The sequence below is a fragment of the Castor canadensis genome, chromosome 11, assembly GCF_047511655.1.
Source record: "Castor canadensis chromosome 11, mCasCan1.hap1v2, whole genome shotgun sequence".
In the NCBI taxonomy this organism is placed as follows: domain Eukaryota; kingdom Metazoa; phylum Chordata; class Mammalia; order Rodentia; family Castoridae; genus Castor; species Castor canadensis.
The window spans coordinates 55,203,229-55,226,366 of NC_133396.1; the positions used below are offsets into that span (position 1 = coordinate 55,203,229).

Below are 23,138 nucleotides of genomic sequence, written 5' to 3' on the forward strand. Positions count from 1 at the left end.
ATAACTTTGAAAAGCTTCCAAAGCAATGTCCTTGGTGCTTCTCAATCTGTCCTGTACATTTGAATCAGCTGAGGATGTTGTTAAAATGCAGATTCTGATCCAGCAGGTCTGAGGTAGACCTAACATGTGGCATTTCTAACAAGTCCTTGGATTTGATCCAAGTCCAGGAGCAAACTTTAGGTAGCAAACACATGAAGTTAGGGTTCTCAGCCCCAGCTGATGTAGAATCATCTAGGGAGCACTTTCCAATCTGAAACCCTGACCGCTAAATCATAGTTTCTGGGGCTCGGACTCACACATCAGTAATTCTAAAGCTTCCTGGATGAGAACATTGTACAGTCCTATAGAGAACCACTGATCCAAGAGCTGGTTCCTACCAGAGTGGGTCCATAATTTGCTGCTCAGCTCCCAGTTGAACCAGGCCTGCCACCTACTCTTCAAAACCCATTTTCCAGGCAGCTGGGCAGTGCATATGTTTTTCCAGACAGGAAGATAATACATATTATCATAACAGAAGAGCTCACCCAAACCTGTCCCTTTTTATAGATAACCAACAGCAATATTAGCAAAGTCTATACATCTAGTGTTTTTCCATTGCATAGAAAATTACTTCTTGGTAGTTGTGGCTTCTTGGCTTCTCTCCCTCTTGAGCCAGTCCACATGGTACATTTATCCCACTGCTTATTCAGGGATACGCAGACACTACATACATGAAATTACCTCTGAACTCTCACAGGTCCCTGCATCTTTCCTATCATTTCATACTTCCTGGTCCTTCAAGAACCGTAAGGAATTGACATCTTGCTTCCCCATCTCTTCCACTTTCTCCAGCGTCACCCATACCTCTGAGCTTTGCTACATGGCATTACTCAGAGTGCCTTATCCACCTTGTCATCATGGCTGGCTCCCACTTGTCTTTCAGTCTTTCTTTCTCACCTTTTGACTCTCTCTTCTCAGGTCAAGAAAGGTACTACAATTCTAAGAAATTCCTATGCATTCCACAGGAATATCTAATATAATCACTATTGTACTGAATAAAATGTATTGATTTTCTAATCTGTTTTCCCAACTAGACTCTGAGGTGTTTATGGTTGGGAACACCTTGTCCATTTCTCAGTCATCATCACAATGCCACAATCTGAGCCCAACGTTCCAAACACAGCAGAAGCTCAAGCAACATTTTATTGAGTCAATCAATGGTTCCTCTCTTCTTTCTACCTTTTCTCTGTTAGATTGACTAAAATGTACAGAAATGGTCTGTTTTAGCACAGTTCTGACTGGCACAATTGCTCAAACCAGCCCATACCCAACAAGAATATAATTGGCATACCCAGTCCTTCCAAAATCCTGCCAATCACTCTGCTGTGTAAATAGACACAGGTGATTGGTTCTAATCAAAGTCATTAGGGTGGTTCTGGAACAATCCTGCTGCCATATGTAGATAATTATGGCAGAAGTCTCAGTGTTGGAAGTTAGCCAATCTAAATATCATTAGCATGAGGAATTTGTATAGCACAAAAGAAGGACGGCACAGTATTTGAACATAAATAATAATGGTTAACACATATAGCATTTTCTATGTGCTGGCATTCATCTAAGTACTTTACATCTATTCACTCCTTTACTCAGCATAGCAGCCCTGTTAGATAAGCACTATTAGTATTTGAATTTTGTACATGAGGATTCTAAGGCACAGAGAGGATAGGTAATTTTTCTAAGAAGATTACACAGTGAGACTAGTAGCTCTAGGTATATTCTCTTCACCCTACCACTATACTGAGCTAGAGAATGGGTGCCTTCCAAGAAATATGAATCAAACATCTCAATATAACCTGTTAACATTCCCCATAGTACATTTGTTAATAAATAACAGACCTAACTTGACCTTTGGATTTAAAATGTACCATCTGCATCCTCCATCTTATTAGAATACCAGACCTCAAATTTGAAGAGTATTCACTCTGGTTCTTTCTTTCTTTCTCAAATACACACACACATACATACACACACACACACACACACAAACACACACACATCTCTCAGTAAACAAAGATTTAGGGACCTTCAATGGATATCTATATCTATTATCTATAAAACAAAAACTGCTAAGAATGAGAATAATGTTACTGTCTTCCTAGAGTTTTATTTGCTTTTGGAGATATGACTGGGATCAGGTTAGGCATGCTGACTCAAGCTTGTAATCTCAGCTACTTGGGAGTTAGAGATCTGGGGGACTGAGGTTTAAGAGCATCTCTGGCCAAAAAAAAAAAAAAAAGTTCCTGAGACCTAAACTGAACCAATGGCTATCATCCCAGCTATGCAGGGAAGCACAAATAGGAGGATCGCAGACCACACTGACCTGGCATGAAGTGAGACCCTATCTCAAAAATAACCAACACAAAAAGGGTTAGTAGTCAAGTGGTGGAGTGGCTGCCTAGCAAGTGCAAGATGCTGAGGTGAACCGCCAAAAAAAAAACAAAACTGGGTGAAGATGAGGGTCTTGGTGGCTGGCTCCTGAGTTTAAAATACTCCTATTAACAATATCACTATTAATCATCACTTGAAAGATCTTTTGCAGGTCTTCCAGGAACCTAAGACCTCTCTTTTGCTCTCTGGTGTGTGGTTCAATACCTTTGCTGCATAAAGAGAACTAGAGAGAGGGGGTCCCTCTCTCACATTCATAAACCTGCCTGTGAAATGAATCTGTCCTCATCATTGGATTTTGTTTAAAGTGACTTCGTTGGAGACCTCACATTTCAAAACCTAAGACTGGGAATCAATATTTGTGCATGGCCGTTTCTTTAGAGATGAGTTTTCCCTGCCAGCTACAGACAAATGTGATTTGATGTGCCTGAACCAGAATGACACTCTGCCTCTTCCCGCCTGAGGCCAGTGGGTAGGGCTGGGAGTTGTATGGTGCACATTCTTCTTTTTTGAAAGAAAAATTAGCAAGGTAATCAATTCCTTCATCCTCACCTTTCCTATGCCACATGAGAAACCACTAGCACTTAATTTTTAAAATCAATGTAGTATAGTATTTCTGGAGGCAGAAATCAACCATGTGTATTTTAATTCACACTCTAGGTGATTCTGACTTATGCTAAAGTTTGAGAACCGCTGTCTTAAAGAATTAAGATATTAATCAAAACATGTTTATAATAGTTAACATATAACCAAAGCCTTATGTTAGTAGACAGATAGGCAATGCTGGTATATAGATGCAAATGATGCACCATTATGTATAATATCTTCAAAGAATAGCTCAGCTGATGTTACTTAGAAATGTAGTTTTACACCAAGCATGAACCTTCAGCCAAATGGTCAGGAGCGAGACATACACTGCTAGGAAACTGAAGCTATCTGCTCATCACTGGCCCAGAAAAATACCTCTGCAATGTACAGACCATCATTTGCTCACTGATCGGGGCAGGTGGGATGTGGTTGGAGGCAGATGACTAATTCAGGTGTTTCTTACTTGGAATAGGTCAGCTGTCCTTCTTGCTCTCAGCTGGGACCTTATTGAAGTGATGATATTAAAACTGTGAAAATTCTGAAAGCTAATTCAACCAACTGACTTTAATCACCCAGGGTGATAGGACACACTGAGAGACTATAAAGACCTGGGCTCTGGTCAAATTCGAATGTTATTGCTTTTGACTGGGTCTATTGCAAGACTCACAGAGCAAATGAAATTGGCACAGTGTGATCTTTAAAATTGGTTACAAAGATCAAAACAGAAAAAAGCTGGCATGATTATTCTGAGCATAAAAATTTATCCTTTCAGAAATAATTAATTTGATAAAATTACTCATTAGACCCATGTACTGTTTTATCATTATAGCTGCCATGTCTAAAATAACTGAGCTTTTCTCTTTGAAGAAGCCAGTACAAATTCTAAAAGTTACATACCTAATTAGGTCAGACAGTAACTAACTTGCCTTTCCAGTACTGTTCTATAGAGAATACTAGTTATAATTATCCTTTCAAAAGAAAAATTGGGCACAGGTTCACATAAAAGATTAAGAATAAAATAGAAGGTCATCAAACTCAGGAACCCCAGGTTCATGGGGCTTTTGTCTATTGTTGTCTATGTTAGACAGCACCCTGTGTCTGATTGAGAAAGTTAAGAGTACCTAGGATATCCTCCCAACCACACATAGGTAAAAAAGATCAGCGTTCCAGAGTCACTACCTCATTGCGTGCCATCACCAAAAGTTACCTACGTAGACTGTTGATATTGCTGGAAGAGTTTAGGTCCTTTTATTCTCTTCTTAGGGTATTAGCCACAATTGTAAGTAAGGTCTGGATGCCTCCCAGTCTTCAAGGAGTCAAGTAACTATCCCTGAGTCTTAACTCTCTCTTTAAACCAACTTTGACTCTGAAGCTTCCATTCATAGGGCTAGGCTCAAACAAAGAACAACTTAACCTGGCTCTGCCAAGTACTATGATCTCCTGTGTACTGATGAGGAGAAGGAAGTTTGGAGAGATGAGTGTCTTGCTCAAATTTGCATGGCTATAAAACGGCAGAGCTAATATTTAAACTCAGGTCCAATTAGAGTTAGAACTAGAGTAAAGCCTAACACTAATCTCTAAATGCTTCTCATGGCCCTCATTAGGAAAGTGAGTCATGCTGATAAGCTGCCCTCCGATAACCTCATTGTCTGGTAACATGGAATTTTTGCCAGTGGATGCTCACCAGTGCCCTGGTGCATTTATTTGGTCAGAATGCCCTGTGCATCCACTTTTCTAAGGTAGCCCCATGAATAGTGTAGGAGTAATTGGTTATCAAAGGGTGTCCCCTGGACCCAACCATCTGTGTCAACTATGACCAGGTTCAGACCTACTGGATGAGAAAGTCTGGGGTAGAGCCTGGTGATCAGTGTTTTCACAAGTCATCAGGTGCATGAACAAGATCTGAGAATCACTAGTCTAAAATATTCTTCAGTGTAGCCCAAAACAGTGAAACAGAAACCAAATGCAGTCCGTTCTATCTCTCCTCCTTGCTCTGTCACTGACTTTCTGCCTTTGTGTATTTAGTGTTTTCTTAGATTGTCTTTGAACCTCCAAACTGGTTTGTTCATTTGCTAAAATTGCTTCTAATTTACTGAGAATGCCATGGACTCCCCAAGCCTGGAAGTTGGACAGCTTCTCCATCTTAGAGGACAACACCTGCATCTGTACCTTCCCTCTTTGACCTTGCTAGATGATTAGGATTCTGGTGTAAGTACCTCCAGCATTCCAATAGGTGTGTCCAAATAGTTCCCAGGCTTTCTGAGATATATGACTTAAAAAAAACCCACCAAGCCACTGCCTCTTTCCTTCCATTTTCTCTAATTAATGAATGCCTACGAATTTATGATTCCCTCTTGGAAAGGGAATACAATTTTATTTTAGTTTCCTTTTCCCTCAAGGATACTTTAAGAAGATAAAAAAAAAAGGTTGTCTCTGTGTATGTGAGTCTATTGCTTATTAACAGCAAGTAGTAGTATAAGAGATAAGTTTTGAAGATCGTCAAAACTGAGTTTAAATATCATTTCCGCTTTATCAGCTTTGAGTCCTTGGGAAAAATAACTTAAAATCTCTGAACTTTCTTTTTTTCCCATCTTTAATATAGAGGAAAAAATGCCAGACTGAGCTGTAGTGAAAGTTACATGGATGTGTAAGAGTGAAGTATCCAGCACAATGATTGTCATATTGCATGTTTTAAATTCTAACAGCTGGCTGTTATTATTGTAGATCTAGTATGGTCTTATTTCCCCCAGAGCACAGGTAGAAAAGCCACAAAATAAATGTGTCTATTCCTCAAGGACCAAAGTTATTTCTTGGTAAGAAATATAAATATGATTTCCATATTAAGACAACCAAGATTTTTTGTTTACTCTCTCCTAGGTTTTTAGATTCTTAAGAAAAAGCATGGTTTTGAGGAAAATTTATACTTCTATAAACTTGCCTGTTGCCTTGTACTCTGTACATTCATCCATCCCCAGTATCTTGTACCCTGTGTTTTGCTTCTATATACCTTTAGATATAGATCAGAGGAACAATCTGGAAAGCACTAGAAAGTAAGGGTGGGGCCGCTGGATAGATGCAGTAAGAGGGAAGATTGTGATTTAACTAGAAGTCACTTTCTAACAATTAGAGAAGAGGCTGCACTGTAATGAGGAACCTTCCAGAGGTGTTCTAATGAGGCCCTTTGGGAGAAAATCAGGACTTTGTCATTCTTCACGTCCTTCTCAACCATGAGAACCTGTAGGGTGTGATTCCCATCCACCTGGCTCCCACCATGAACAGCTTGGAAGAGAGGCACTCTTAGATGACTGAGAATAAATGAATGAGTGAATGCACTCACATTCTACATCTCTCCAACCATCATCTCCTTTCAGTGTTCTGTCCTTTAATTGTCATCACCAGTCACTGTAGTCCAGTATGACCTGCAATAGCATCTCATTTTAGTAGGGACCATATTGAGCTGCAAACGACAAAACCTGGCTTTGGCTACCCCGAGTTTATCTACCTCATAAAGCAAGAAGTCTGTGCTCTCCCCCAGAGTCACTTGAGGGCTGGAAATCTCTGGCTGTGGCAATAGTCAGCCTCCAGTGCCATGGCCCAGACATTTCAGGCAGGAGTTGCAAAAACAGAGACAGGAAAATACCATCAGACACCTCCCTTTGTCTTTGCATGTCTTTTCTGCTACTGCTCAACAAACCACCAGAAAACCGGGGCATGACACAGCCACTGTTGACTTAACTAACATTGGTGTGGGCTGGCAGTGTGTCTGCACTTGGTGGGCCCCAGTCAGCAGGGTGGATGTGTCTCTGTGATGGGCACCTGGGCCACATTTCTCTCATCACCCACTGACTCACCTGGGCTTATTCTGGCTGGAAGCCCAGCAGCATTTCCAGGGCAGGACCGAGACCTGGCGTCAGAATTAATGCAATATCATTATGTTTCATTCTGTTGGCTGAAGCAACTCACAGGTTAGTTCAGCTTCAAAACTGGAAAAATACCTGGGGTGGGGTGGGATATCAGGAGGATATCCTGGGGCAAAAAAGTTAGTGAGAGTCCCATCTCAACCAATAAACTGGGCATAGTGATGGATGCCTGTGATCTCAACTACTTGGGAAGCATAGGTGGGAGGCTTGAGATGACACACTAGTCCAGGACAAAGTATGGGACTCTATCTGAAAAATAACTAAAGCAAAAGGGGGGTGGGAGTGTGGCATAAGTGGCAGAGTGCCTGCCTAAGGAGACCCTCAGTTCAAACACGGTGCCAACAAAAAAATTGGAAAAATAGATCTCCCACCTCCTAATAGGAGTTGCTGATAGTCACAAGTCAAAGAGATCTGCGTACAGGGAGGACTGTGGAGTGAGCTCACCAATCTGTGATGATTCATTAGAGAAGATGGAAACTAGGAGTGGGATATCTTCTTTCCCCTATCCCTTACTCCCTCTCCTGCCTTTCCTTTTTTCCCTTGATTATTCCTTCATTCCTTCCTTCTTCCTCTCTCCGTCCCCTTCTTTCCTTTTCTCCTTCTTCTCTACCTCCTTCATTTTCTCTTGTCTTCCTCCTCCTCTCTCTCTATCTATAAGCTGTAAGCTTTACCAGACTCTAAAATAAAGACCGGCTAGAGGAAAGAGTGCTGGGAAAGGCATCAGGATAATCATTTTTCAATCTCTACCATAATACTCAACTCTCATTCTGGGCTTTGCTAAGAAAGGTCTTAGTCTGGTATTCCAATTCTGTGAAGCTGCTGCTTATTAACAGCAAGTCAGAACCCTCAGCTATGACTCATTCCTGTTGGTATATCCCTAGAAGTATTCATTTTGACCCACAAAGGCCTCAGAATGGCGTTGGGTTCCTGTTGAGGCATTAAAGGAGCTTGAATGATATGGGAAATATGCCTCTTTTCTTCCTCTGCTCCCCCCAGCCATTGAAATGTCAGTCACTGGACATACTTGCAAAGTCCTATGAGCACAGAATGGCTGCATGGCTTCCCTGGAGTTTTCCTAGCTCTCCTCAGAAACACACTCTGTGATAAGGTATGAAAGGAGACCTTCAAAAACCCACATATAATTATAACTCCCTCTAAGGATTTTTACTTGAAAGCCGAATGATTTGTAAATGGAATGTAGATAAATATCAGTCTGGAGGCAGATGCATGCAGGCTACGTTGACATTTCAGTGCCTATATATATTCTGAGAATAAAGGTTCTTGTTCACAAAAGAAAAAACCAATCGGCTCATGATCTAAAGTTCACAAAAATAATAGCATTTATAAAGCACTTATTATATGCCTGGTAGTGTACTGAACATTTTATGTGACCTCATTTTATTCTCAAACAACCAGTGAAGTAGGAAATGTCCCCATTTTACATATGAGGAGACTGAGGCACAGAGGAAAGTTATCTTCACATGGAAATTCAGGAGTCAAATCTACCTCTGTCTTCTTCTAAGCTCTAACTCGTGACCATTACAACTCATTGCATTCTACACGTACATAATCCATAAAAGTAATTGTGAATACACATAGAAAATAATTAATGCTTCATAAATATCTGTTGACAATCTTGACTGAGTCTTTGTCCCTGTGTGAGCACCAAAACGATTAAAACCCAAATGAATTTGCGGTTGCTCAACAGCTCTAATGTCCATGGTGCTGTTTAACGTAGAATATATTATTTAAGTCAGATGATTATTGATAATTTTAAAAGGTGTAAACAAGATCTTTACTAATGAAATTGTTGATTAGCTTCTCATTTATGTATATTAAACTACATGGCAGCCCTGCTGTTGTTGCTTGTTGTTTATTTTTTTATTTTTGTGCTACAGGACTTTGGCATCATCCAACAGATTAGTAGTCATCAAACTGTGTTCCTTAGGAGATGTGATGATTAATTTTTAATCAATTTGATTGGATCGAGAAACACCTATGAGCTTAGTGAAGCACACTCCTTGTGAGGCAGTTTCCAGGAACAATGGGGTGGATCCTCTGGTTGCTGCTCTCCTCTCCTTCCCGGGCACCCCCTGCCATTATGGACCAAGCCCTCTGAAACCATAAGTATAGTAAATCCTTCCTCCTTTGAAAGTTGTTTCTGTCAGGTATTTGATCACAGTGCTGAGAAAACTGACTAATGTAGCAGATTCCCTCTGTTATATGTTTGTCTTAGTCAGTTTGAGCTACTATAACAAAATACCATAGACTGGGTTGCTTAAAAATCAGAAATTTATTTTTAATAGTTCTGGCAGCTAGAAGTCACAGGTCAAAATACCAGTAAATCCAGTGTCTAGTGAGGGTCTGCTTTCTGGTATGTAGGTGGTCTTCTTTTCCTTACATTACCCATTTGATGAAGAAGGGCAGAGAAAGGAGAAGGAAGAAAGAAAAGGAGAGGGGAGGAGAGGACAGGAAAGGGAGCCTCTCTCTCATAAGGCACTAATCCCATTTAAGAGGAAGCTACTCTTGTGACTAATACCCTCCCCAAAGCTCCACCTGCAAATGCCATTGCATTGGGGATTTAGTTTTTAACTTAGGAGTTTAAGGAGTGAGGGCATAGCAGTCATCCTACATTATAGGTATGCCACGACCAAAGAGTTTCATAGTCAAACTCATAAATCATAGGACTGGTTTGTATGAACAAACAAGTTTTTGTTTGTTTCTTTGCTAAAAGACTTGTAAGAATCTTTTACACGTTGTAACCTATATTATGGATTTCTAAGACAATAATCGTGTTGCGTTGTTCTCTATATTTACCTGATGGTGAGATATAGACATCTATATGTGGTCAATTTGATGCCATTGTTGTTGGTGAAAATTCATGAAGCGACAGTGGAACTGTATGGATCTCCAATTCTACTTATGAATATAATAATGTTGAATGCATTTTAAATTGTTTTCTTCCCATCCTTTTAAAATTTATTTCCATTTTGAATGAAAATTACTTGGACTTTAAATATCTATGATTTCCTGTGTTTATTTAGCTAAAAATAAAGACATAATTTATATGTTGGCTTTTAAACACCAAAGAACATTCATTATATTCCTTATGTAGATTATGTCCAAAAATATATTATATCCTCACTTGGATATTACTTTACATTTCTGGTGCCAAATTCAAGAAAAAGTGAATTGGAGGAAGAAACAACATTTTTGGACTGTTTCCCATGTATCCATCATTTTTATGTCTGACTCATTTCTGTTACAACTCTTTATGGTAAGTATTTGTGACCTCATATCTATAAATGTAAGACCACATCCCAGGAAAAATCAAAACTACCTAAGTTTGCACAGGTAATAAAACCAACGCCAGGGTTTGAGCCCAAAACTTTCTGTCTCTAGAGCTCATACTCTATTATGAATAAACAAACCAAAAGAAAGTTTAAAAAAATTAGAGAAAACCTGTCATTTAAAAACAGCTCTGATGGGCAAACTAATAACAACCACAGCAATTCTATTACTTCCATGTAACAGAGAAGGCTAAAATGAGGTATAGTCAGTTCATTTCTGTAAAACAATAAATGGTGACTAAGAAACTATTCTAGTCTACTCATCAGATTTGAAAATTAGGGAATAATTCTTCACATTTCACTAGAGTTATTTTCAGAATCATCAAATTATTAGTGAACAGAATAGGTAATAAAATTATAAACCAGATTACCACAAAGAGATTATTTATTCCAAAAGCATCAGTAGTTTGAAGAAGTAAATGAATACGTTACCAGTAATTTGTATTTTAAGCTCTTGACTCAAAGTCACCTAAGACCAATGTGCTTGCTCACAGTGCACCCTTTGGTGTCCCCTGATAACTGGACAGGCAGTCTGTTTAGTATAATGGGGATTGTAGACCGATCCTGGGATGCTGACAGTTGCAGTGGAGACGCTGGGACAGATTTGGCCTCTTGTCAACTGAAAGAAACCATTCAGAGACAAAACCTTCTTTCATATAAGAAGATGAGAAAGGATTCTCCATGTTCCTTCTTCCTGTTTTCCTGAAAACACAGCTCTGCTTTAACACACACGCACACAGACAACTTTGAAGGCTGAGTCAGATCAACTAAGCAGTCACTTTAGGCTTTTTGGTCATGGTAGAAATGTGGTTTCTGGAATTTGAGCGGGAGCCTGGGCTTTTGTGAAGCAAGGTGATTAACAGATCCATCAAGATGTATACTTCCAACTGAATAAAGTCAGCCTCCATCACCATCAGCAAGGAGATGTAGGAATATGCTCGATCTGTTTTAAGGGAAGGTGATAAGGAGAATTACTCAATGTACTTGTTTAGTTTTAAGGGAAGGTGATAAGGAGAAGTAAGAAACACACATTGGTGGGTTTCTTTTGTTTTTGGTGAGATTGGGGACTGCACTCAGGACTTTGCACTTGCAAAACAGGCAGTCTACTGCTCAAGCCACACCTCTAGACCATTTTGGTCTGGTTATTAATTTTTTTGGAGGGAGGGGGGGTCTTGTGAACTATTTGTCCAGGCTGGCCTCCAATTGTGATTCCTGATCTCAGCCTCCCAAGTAGCTAGGATTACAGACATGAGTCACTGTTGCCCAGCACAATAAATTCTCTTGTGAGCAGGGGCACATGTGGAATACAGCCCATATCACCCCTACTAAACCTCAAACCCCACAATAGGCAAATGTCTTCTACGTGTTGGAAACAAGGTAGAATAGGTTGAAAATATCACAATAAAAATTGAAATGTACGCCATGGTTCTTTAAGTATGCTCTGTATTTAGTTTTGTTTTGTTAAATCATTATCATAGAAAAAATTTTGTCAGTGTGACTACCTTGGTATCTGTGCATTGGTGGTGCGTGAATGTACTGGTATGCTGTCTCATAGAATCTTGTACAAGGTAAGATTTTATTGTAGTGGAGCTTTTATCAGTGTCATTCCTTTTAGCTCATGACAAGAGGCCTGTCTAGTCCATACATCTTCCCACTTGCTTTTACAACTGTCTCTCATTTTTTTGCTCTTTTTTCTTTTTGCATTCCCTCCTTCCCCAATCCTGCTCTAGTTTATTCTTGGCATCACTATTTAGTGGCTATGTGATACTTGGCAAGTCTCTTACGTTGGAGCCGATTTCTTCGTATATAAAGGAAAATGATAACAGCTGTGTTCGCCTGACTTTGTAAACTGTAAAGTGCCATCTAAATATTAATTTGCTGCCATGATTACTTTTGCTGTATCTCCACCTCCTGTATGATGGCATAAGTATGTCCCTGGTTGAGGCTACCAGTCATTTTGCTTGTTGAAAGGGCTGATGGGGGATGGAAACACCTCTTCCCAAATCCACCCATCTACTAGGTGGGATCACAGTCTTGGCTTTAGAATGGACTTGGTCTTTTCCCTCTTGTCCATTTGAGTCTTGTATGGTAGAGGAGATCATTTCATTTCTATTCCATTTTCATCTACTCAGCAATCATTACTGATTGGATCCACCTGTTTCTCCATTCCTCTGCTTACCTGACTTTCTTCTCCACCAGGAGATGAGACGCTTCCCAGGTATGTTAAGGAATATGACTACATCACAGGGCTTAACCAGGGCAGAGGCCAAGAGAAACAGGAACGGAGAAACAAATGACATTAAGACAATATGAAGGATGTTGAGATAAGTAAAGCAGATTCTCCAATGCTACTGTTAATTCACTTGAGGTATAGTTAAATCTGTTACAATAAACCTCCAGTTAACCACTAGGAATTAGCAATGAATGTCACAATGTTTTAGTGAGACTTTTAAAAACCCCATGCAAAGATTTCTTGAATCCTTTCAATATAGTGAAGAGATGTCTTATTTGATTCCTAAACCACCTGTAAAAATAAGTACCAAACAAAACAACCTATAAATTTAATTAAACAAATGTACTCCTTTGGAAGAGGGAAATAAAGAATAAAGAAATTGGACAACAATTTGAGGAGATTTCTTCCACCTTTTCCTGGGGTGACCTGAACAGTACTAACAAGCATAGAGCACTATCAGATTAGAAGGCAACTTCACGGTCGTGATCTCAGTTTGAGCCCAGGTGTGATACCAGTGGCAACGTAGTAAAAGCACAGGAAGTTCAACTGGCTCGTGCTCTGCCCCCATCCATACTTGGGTCACACTGAAGCCATTCATTTCAGTAATGCTCATTTGTCTCATCCATGCAGCACAGTTAATTAAGCATCCCCACATGCTTCTTTTAAAGACAAAATAAGACCATGTTTATAAAAGTGCTTTGCAAAGGCTAAGAAGTCACATAGCAATCTGTGGAATTTCATGAACACAGGAGAAATTTTAGACCTTCCACTGGAAGGATTTTTGGTTATAAGCAACAGAAACTCACTCTGTAAATTGAACAGAAAAGGAGCCTATTGGAACAATATCACATAGTTCAGAGACTCCTATAGCAATGCTGAAGATTCTGGATCCGAAATAAAAAAGCAGATCAACCATTTGATATAATTATCCCAGTTCCAGGTATACGCTGACAGAAAATGAAATCAGCATACCAAAGAAACACGTGTATACCATGGTTACTGCAGCACTATTCACAATAGCTAAGACATGGGATCAGCCCAGGTGCCAGTCAACAGATGAAGAATAAAGAAAATGTGGCCTACATACACAATGGAATATTATTTGGCTAAAAAGAAAAATGAAATTCTGTCATTCACAGCAAAACAGATGGAACTGGAGGACATTGTGTTAAGTGAAGTAAGCCAGAGACACATAAAGACAGGTATCATAAGTTCCCATATATGGAAGCTAAAAAAAGCTGACCTTAACATAAAGTAGTGATCATTAGCAATGGGGAATGGTGGAGGGGAGTGAGACAGGGAAGCTGCATGCAATCAGAACATGCTGTATTGCATGTTTGGCAATACAGCAAAACTGACGAATATGTACAATTGTTAAGTGTTAATAAAAAACATACAGGAGTCAAGGTGAGGTGGGGCCAGAATGTCAGCTGTGTCATGCCACAGGGAATTCATGGTTGGGCATTACTGTTGGTGCCACCACTACTGGCCACCACCACCTTTAAAAGGAGATGACAGTACTACCACCATAATGACTTTGAAATGGTCATTTGCTTTGTAGCATCATTTGCTCTAGATTCAGAGCCTTAGGTGGGATCAGTCAGTTGGCTGACTATGCTATCTACCTGCATTCAGGTTGCCATGATGCTCAAAGAGGGGGCATCTGACCCTCTTCAGCTCCTGAGGTAGGGAGTGTCTCCCCTGGGGTTTCTCCCTATGTTGGAAAGGTATTTGGGGATCCATTTCAGGACCACATGGCTTAAATGAACTACTCAAGGGTCCAAAAATCCCATGAGGCTAAATCTCATGTCTATTTGATTACAAATCTCCTAGACCTTGTCATCATTTCATGTGTCCTCATGTAAATTTGTTCAGTCTTCTAAATATTGAATCTTCCCCATATACCTTGCCCTATGGTGGGATCCCCCTCTTTCTCATATTCTGGGACTTTATGATGAACATTTCAATGTAACATTTTCCTGGTGACAAAGCACACTGTGTTAAGAACATTGTTTTCATTATGAAATTTTAGAAAGCCTTAAATTTAAAATGAAGATGACTATCAGAAATATCCTGCAGATTCAGCAGAGAGGCAAGGCTGGAAAAGATAATTTGTTCAACAAAGAGAAAAGAGAAATAACAACACCAGGGGGATTTCTTTGGGCCTCAGCAATATCCACTGTTAAGGTTTATGATGTAGACCAAAGAAGAGGTCATACAGTGCCAGAACTTATGACCCATAACATGAATCTAGAAGTCAGCTCCCTTCAGCACTGCCTCAGTCTTGAACTGCATGTGACACTGCCATTTCCAGTCATTGGCTCCTCTTCATTTGTATTGGGCACAAGATACACTATGACCATGAGGCAGAAGGCACAGGAGCTTGGAGTGTCTTTCCAGCTGATATCCACATTAAAATCAATGGAGGCTATGACCTTGTCCTCACAAAGGTGCCTGTCTTCTCCAGTTGTTACCTGATTAGAAATATGGGGAAGGACGATAGGTTGCATAAGGTAGCTAACAAGTGCCTTAGGCTGAGGTCCCTAAAAAATGAAGCTTGATGTAAGTTCTTAGGTGGTATGTGTATAGAGGAGTACAACTCCAGGAAAGCCAGAGTGCAGTGCCCCAGAAGAGGCAGGGGAGCAAGTTTAAAGGATATCATAGCTTTTGTAAAAAGCACAGTTGGAGCTGGGAGAGTGCTCAGTAGCAGAGTGCATCTTAACATTCATGAGGCCCTAGGTTCAATCCCTAGCAACAAAAAAAAAAAAAAAAAAAAAAAAAGAAAGACGTTAGATAAAAATTAAAAAAAATAAGAAACAAAGTTGATCAGTTGGTCTCTCAGGATATCTCAAAGGGCCTACTGAAATGTCTATACATTTTGATAACTCACCTGGGGTGGGGACGAAGACAGAAGAAATTTTTATGCCAGCTCTTGTCTCCCTTTGGTCAAAGTTGTCCCATGTAACATCTGTTCACTTATACTTCTGGATTTACCCCCTTGCTCCTTCAGGAGCCACCTTGGAACCAGATCTCAGCACAGTAAGGCAGCATCCATGATACAAGCCACACAGCCTGGTTGAGTCTATGAGGGAGCAAGTTTGTGGCATTCCCCATCTCTCCACCAACAGCCTCATCAGGTTGGCTTGGTAAGAAATTGCAAGTGTCAAGGAGTCCCACACTGTCACATACCTCCATAATAACAGAAAAGCCCAGGAATGAGAGGCAAAGGGATGCCAGGGACACAGAAAACCATGCCTGTGAGTGACACAGGGATCTAGAGCAGCTACTTCAGAGTCCAGTCAGCAAAGCTACTGCGACACCAAGGAGGAGGGACAGAGCTCAGCCAAGATCAAAACATTCCCTCTTCACCTTCAAGAACACATTTGAAGGTCTGCAAGTGATCTTCCTGCAGTCTCATTAGTGTCACCAATAGGAAAACTTGGCCAAGGGCACCCAGAAAGAGCATATATAAGTTACTGATTCCAGTAACCTATGGGTAGGATTTTGTTTTTATCCCAAGTACACAAAGGACACAAAATCTTAGGTCCAATCAAAGTGAGAAGCATGAAGACAGAGCTCTCAAAGGACTGTGTCCTGAACGCAACTAAAAAATATGTACTTACCCAGCAGTATAAGGCAATGAGTAAATGTGTATCTCTCTTGCCTTCCCTTCTCCTTCGTATTCTTGCCTTTTTTCTTTTCTTTTCTTTTCTTTTAACAAAAATTGACTTTTAGTGTACTAAAGTCTGGTTAACTTGTAATATTAAGTTTCACGTTAGTACAGAACATTCCATCTGTCAGATTGTCAACTGCCTGTGCACATTGCACCATTATAGCCCCTCTGCCTGCAACTTAGTAAAGCAGCCCCTGCCCCAGAGGGCATTCAAGGAAAACCTCCCCAATGGTCTAGAGTTTCTCAGACCACCATTTTTTTCTGAGCTAGAAAAGTTATAACTATCAAGAAAAGAGCAGCATTAAGAACTGAAAAATGTCTCCCTTATGAATACGGTGCAAGAAAACATCTTTCTCTCTCTCTCTTTTTATCTTTTTGGCAGTACTGGGGATTGAACTCAGGCCCTCACACTTGCTAGGTAGGCACTCTGTCTCTTCTTAAAATATCTAAGTGCTAACCTACAATCCAGTGTCTAGAATTATAAAGACTACAATGTAGTAGTCAAATGAAATGTTAGAAAGAGTCTTAAATATAAGTCCTCCTCCAAAGACACGCAGAATACATTACATATTTGTAACAGAACACAGTTTAAGGAGAAAGCATTTCTTAAAGGTTTGAAGTATGATTTTATGTTTCTGGAGAAGTATAGTAAACCATGAAGTGAAAATACATAATAAATCATATCATAAAAGTTGATTTCTCTGACAGGAATACTCCTAGGGTGCTCAGTAGAAGCAAAATGAGAAAAAAGAGGAAAACAGAGGATTTCTGAACAACAACAAAAAGAATATCCTGCAAAAGATCAGTTCACCATATAGTCAGACACATCTCATGATAAATACGTTTCTGGAACTTGATCAGAAGAATCTGAGAAATAATATAAAATGTATCTTCAAAATTATTGAAAATCTAAACAAAAGGATTCAATCTATTAACAAAAAAAAAGAACAGACAGTTTTGAAACAATACCAAATACAACATCTAGACATAGGAAATGTGATAACTGGAAAACTAGTGAACAGAACAGTAATAGATTAAACACTCCTAAAGAGAGAATAAATGGGTTGGAAAATAAATTTGAGGAAATTAGACTGCAAAGCAATGAAAGAGCGTAAATGAATGAATTAAGCTAAATATTTTTAAATATGTAGATTCCCCACACACATTTAAGAGGACTTCCAGAATGAAAGGACAGAGAGAGGATATGGGGAAAACAATATTTGAGTTGATAATGACAAAGTATTTCCAAATACTGATGACTAATTTGAATCTACAAATTCAGGAGACACCATGACTCTCAAGGAGATGAAATAGACTCCAAATTCACATCTATTTAAATCAAGTAGAAATTAATGACAGGGTTCTTACCCAGTAACATATTTGAACTGGCAGTTAGGTTCTCAATATACACAATAGTGCCTGATGATGTTGTGATGAGGCAAAATAAAAATCCATCAATCTAGAAGTCTACAGCTAGTAAAATTATCATTCAGCAGGAAGGACAAAACAAATCCTTTTTCATACAATTGAAGACTAAGAAATCTACTATCAATGTAAATAAATCTCAAAACCTAATACTGAATGAGAAAAGTATAACACAACAGTATTTATACTATACATTTGACATAAAATCATAAAGCCCAACACTAAAGTATCTACTATTCATATATTTAAACAATACTTATTAAACAATATATGTTGTTATTTAAATATATATGAATATATAATTAAATGTATATATAACATACATATATATTTATTTAAAGCAATAGTAAGAAAAATATAACCTCATTTGAGAGTATAGCTACCACTGGGTGTGATAGATGGCAAGCAGAAAGGATGGGAAAGGCAGTGGTATTTCAGCTTTAATTACAGTGTCTTATCTTTTTTAATAAAAGAAAAATCTGGGGAAAATGTCAAAATATTAACATTTGTTAAATTTAAGTGGAGGTATATGGTGTGTCTGTGATTTTATTTCTTTTTATGTGTTTGAAACATTTCAAAACAAAAAATAAAAATCTACATCAAAATAGGAGAGAGAAGGAAGTGAACAGGGAGAAGGTGGCTTAGCTTTGTGAGCTCTTGAGGATGATTGGAAAAAAGCCAGAAGAACTTCACCCCTGTAGAAAATGAGAGTTCATTCCAATCTGACTGGGAAGAGGTGACAAAGAGGTCTGGATGTCCAACACAGATCATGTCTGAACTCTACCACCAAGCAACGGTGGGAAAATACACACACAGACTGCCACTCCCTGACTTAGGTTCCTCATTTTGTAATTAATGAGATCAGAGCTAGTGAATCTGTAAGATCCTTTCCATTTATTGCATTCATTCATTCTTTTGCCCTTGACTTTTCACATGGCTCTGTTGTCAGGCATAAAAATGCCTTTTCACTAATGTCTTAGTAATGATTCCTTTGGCATCAAGCGACAGAGAATTCCACCCAAATTGGGTCAATTAATGCAAAAAAATACTGGTTTATATAAAATGAAAACCTCAGGGCTGGGTCTAGCTTTATGTACAACTGGGTTTGGAACCCAAAAATGCTATCATGAGCCCCAGGTATTTTCTTTTTTAATCTTTTGTACTGTGTCTTTAGTTATATTGTCTTTCTTCTCAGCTGTCATGATGACTGAGAAGCCAGATGGTGGTTTTAACCAGATGGTGATGGCAGCTTTAACTCTTAAATCCTCTAGGTTTTGTCAACTGCAAGAAAAGCAAAATCCCTTTCCACAATGTCCCAGTAAAACACTCATTGTATCTCATTAGCTTTGATCATGTCCTAAACCCAACATACAGCCACTCATTTTAAGCAGAGCAAGCTTATGCAGTGATCAGTTTGAGCTTCGACCATGCTCCCTCTGTGGAAATGGCATGTGTTTTTCAGCTTTCCATCACTACAACAAAATACCTGAGATAAGGTAACTTATAAAGGGAAATGGTTTATTTTGGCTCACTGTTTTGGAAGTTCCAGTTCAAGATCAGTAGATCCCATTGTTTGGGCCCTTAGTGAGGCAGCACATCTTGGCAGGAGGATATGCTCAAACAAAACCATTTGTACCATAAGATAAGAAGATCTGGGTCCCATCATTCCCTTTATGGTGCGCTCCTAATGACCTATAGATCTCCCACAAGGCATACCTCCTAATCATATTACCTGGAGACCTTTAGGTTACATTCAGGGTCCATGCTAGAGTAGGGTATGTCCTCAGCCATATAGACTAGGAGTATTACAGGGTACCATTTCCCAGACAGAAACCAGGATATGCCAGAAAGGGGATGAATGGATATTGGATGGCATATGTCCTCACACCAACAAAATTACAAGAATGACTTCCCAATAAGAATAATCTACCAATTTTAGTCATTTTGTACAGAATGACAGCAGGTGAGGAAATCTTAAAATTAAAGAACATTCCAAGTATTAAAAAGTGTTCATACAAACACAAACATGCATTAGCCTCAATACTAGCATTTATAAACCAGGCAGAGTCTTGTTTAACTTAAAAGATGTAGTTTTAAGATCAGTCAAATGCAGTTCTAACTGGAATGACAGATAATAATTATGGAAAATGTGGGCCATAGTGATGTTCCCTAATACTAAAAGGGAAAAGTCAGTGGCTTAAGAAGGGGGAGGTGGAGCATAACATTTTACCATGAGATATTGGGCACAGCACATTTATACCTACAGAGAATGGTGCTTCAGAAGGCAAGTATCAATTCTGCCTGTAGCACCCATTCAGAAATAGAATATGAGGTTCTTCAAATCATTTATCTTCACAGCACTGCAAGAAAAAAAATCATTTACTTTTGATCCTCTCTTAAAACAGTAAATGTAAATAAATGTAACAAATTTAAAATAGAAATAGATGCTTATATAGTAGGTTAACAGTGGTATTTATTTGATATGATTTCCACAAAGTTAAATAATTCCAGAAATGGGGAGGGTATCAGGGAAGCAGGGTAAGAAAAGGGAAGCACTCCTTTCTCTGTCTTTCCTTATCTGTAGACCCAGCTATCCTACACCTTCAACCTTCATCTTCTCACCTGACATCTTCCTTTCCCATACCTTTTATGAATGGAAAACAACAAAAATCACATTGCAATGCTGTATTAAAAGGGCTGGAGAGACATTACCAGAAACAACCTTGCATTATATATTGTAAATTAGGAATGTGTGCAAGAGCTCTGAAGATAACACAAAACTTTCCTAAAGTTCCTCCCTGATTGCCATTCAGTTTGAGACACCCAGAAGACCCCCTCTCCCTCTCCCTTCATAATTCCTATTCTACTCCCCTGTCCTCCAGACCAAGCTTTATTCTGCAGGCTCCCATCCAAATCCATTTTATAGACCCAACTGGATGCTGCCTTGACAAACCCTGTTCTATCTTGGATGCTGACTATTCAGGACAGAGCATCATCAAGATAATTAACTCATCAAATAACTTTTTAAAAATATGCTGTGCACAATCTTCCTTGTATGGCTTCCTCATGACATGACTTGCATGAATTATCATGCTAAAGGACTTTCCACCTGAGATGAGTGGTGTGTAATGGCCAATGGGAGGTGAAAAAGACAGAGAACCCAAATTCACTACATAAATGAAGAAAAATAAAACCTCCTTATTGCATGGGTTCACTGCATCATGTTCTTGGGTGGAGGTAAGGGAGTAGCACATAAATATAGTTGAGCTGAATTATGACCATCCCTGGCCCTGGCTACTAATTTAGATTGAGTGTAATTGCTGAGACCAGAATAGCACCGAGAGAGGATAGATACTCACCAAATACTTTGCCTATAAAAGTGAGGCATGTGTCTGAGATTAACCATGGCTAGCATCTATGAAGCACTTCCCATTCCCCAGCCACTAGGCTGTGCTCTTTACACTAGTCTGTACACTAGGTGCGCTCATTTTACCCTCTTACAACCCCAAGTGCTGTTTTGTTCCCTCAATAACACAAGAAAACAGAAACCAAAAAATGTAGAATAACTTTCCCATGGGCTAGGATCATGCTTGACTTCAGAATCTACAATTTTAACCAATAGACCAAACTATTTCCCAATAAAAGAACTGGAATCAGGGCAGGAAACAAGGATGCTCAGTCTTTTAAAACAGTTTAAGGCAGAGTTAATCAAGCATGAGGAAATTAGGGGTCAAGGGAAGCACGTGTGTTTTTTAAACAGTCCACTTGAGCCTGGTCACCCTGGACTTTGTGCAAGAGCAAGCTATCCTTGTTTAAAAGAAAGAACCTACATATGGTACTGGGTGGTGACAGCAAGATTGTCTCTTTAAGGAAAGGATATGTTCTACTCATCAGTGGCTTCTACACTTGGCAGAATGCTTGGCATTTAGCTGTGTTTATATTGGCTATCTATTGCTGTGTAACACTTGCTCAATATGTAATGGCTTAAATTGTTAAATTATAGCTTCTGCAGGCCAGGAATCCAGGCATGGACTAGCTGTGCGTGTCTGACTCAAGGTTTTTCACAAGTCTCCCATCACCAAATTGTTGGGACTATAGTTATCTTGAAGGTTCAGTGGAGGGAAGGGTCCACTTCCAAGTTCAGTCAATACTTGTTGGCAGGATTCAGTTCCTTCGGAACTGTTGGAATGAGGCTCTCAGATCTTCACTGGATGTTGCCTGGATTCTGCCCTCAGTTCCTTGCCACATGAGCCTCTTCAACATTGTAGCTTGTATCTGTAGAGTGGTTAAGAAAGAATGATATATAGAGAGAAAACAGAAAGATTGAAGTCACCATCTTTTACAACCAAATCTCAGAAGTGACACCCCATCACTGACAACTTTCAAGGAGAGGGAATTCCATATGGGTGTTCACGTTAGGAGGTAGAAATCATGAGCCCTATTTCAGAGGGATTTTTTTTCCACAACAACATCCAAAGTCTTTGTATCCAATTAAACTTCAAAATCAAAATGTAAGTATCTCCCACAGGAGTTGGGAAAAATAAAACCCAGTAAATTTAAGTTGTTATCTACATTTAGAGCTGATTGTTAAATTATATACATCAAGATACTTATCTGCAATAAGGTCTTTAATAGGAAAATGAAGGAAGAGAACTAAAATTTCTTTGTGGCCATTTTATGTTCTATACACTAGTAGATTTCCCAGGGAAGAGATTATTTCCTCACTTCCCAGATGAAGAAAGTGTCAAATAATTTGCTCCATACCACAGCTAGAAAGGGTGGAGTAAAACTGTAACTCAGGGTTTCCTGCCCTTAAAATCATATTCTTCCCATTTATTTAAGTGGTTGGTGCTATCTGTCAAATTTAGGACTGCACCTTCTGACCTTCTTGCAATTGGGTGAAACCATGAGTATTGTAGCCTACGTGTTATGAGTAGAAGTAGAGTCTCACTTGCAGGCCTAAGAGTTTTATTGCAAGACTCTTCAGAGGCCCCTGGTGTGGCCACAGCACAGGCTGAGTCTGTGAAGGACTGTGATGAGCTGACCCTTTCATCCCATCCCCTCCCACCAACCCATAGTGGGCATGCATCATAACAATGAATACACTTTTGTTGTTTGGAGTCACTAAGGTTTGGGGACTGGCTGGTGTTTGTTACCCCAGAATACCCAATCTGTCCTTCCTGGTGTGTGATTAAAGAGAAGATAAAGGAGCAGGAGGAAGGGGGTGTGGTAGCTCGTCAAGGGGAGTCCTACTTATGTCGATGGCTACATGAAATACAGCAATAACTCACCTTCACCTCAGCTGACCTGAGCTCCATGCTGTCTGCAGACTGACAGACTTCTATTTCTGGACACAACTGGGCAGAATAAAAATAATAAGAAGGACCAACAGTATTACTTAGAGACAGGGTGTGAACCCTGTCACCTCCTCTACACTGAACGCTGCTTACTCTAGAGCAGCGAAGAACAAACAGAGCAGAAGTGCTGTCCCCTCCCAGGTCTGCTCAGACACACAGCACAGCACA

At 39.5% G+C, this 23,138-nt stretch overlaps 1 protein-coding gene and 1 long non-coding RNA gene across 4 annotated transcripts in view; one reads left to right on the plus strand and one right to left on the minus strand.

Annotated features, from left to right (window-relative positions):
- Window positions 1-23,138, plus strand: part of Shisa6 (shisa family member 6) — a 297,355-nt gene that overhangs the window by 156,718 nt on the left and 117,499 nt on the right. The gene's annotated exons all lie outside the window — the stretch shown is intronic.
- The window catches only part of LOC141413824 (uncharacterized), a 152,158-nt gene continuing 148,119 nt past the window's right edge, over window positions 19,100-23,138 (minus strand). For both annotated transcript variants that reach the window (XR_012438751.1, XR_012438752.1), the window contains exons 3-4: window positions 22,905-22,970; window positions 19,100-21,888 (exon numbers count right to left, since the gene is read on the minus strand). This is a non-coding gene — a long non-coding RNA (uncharacterized lncRNA). The remainder of the gene's footprint in view (window positions 21,889-22,904; window positions 22,971-23,138) is intronic.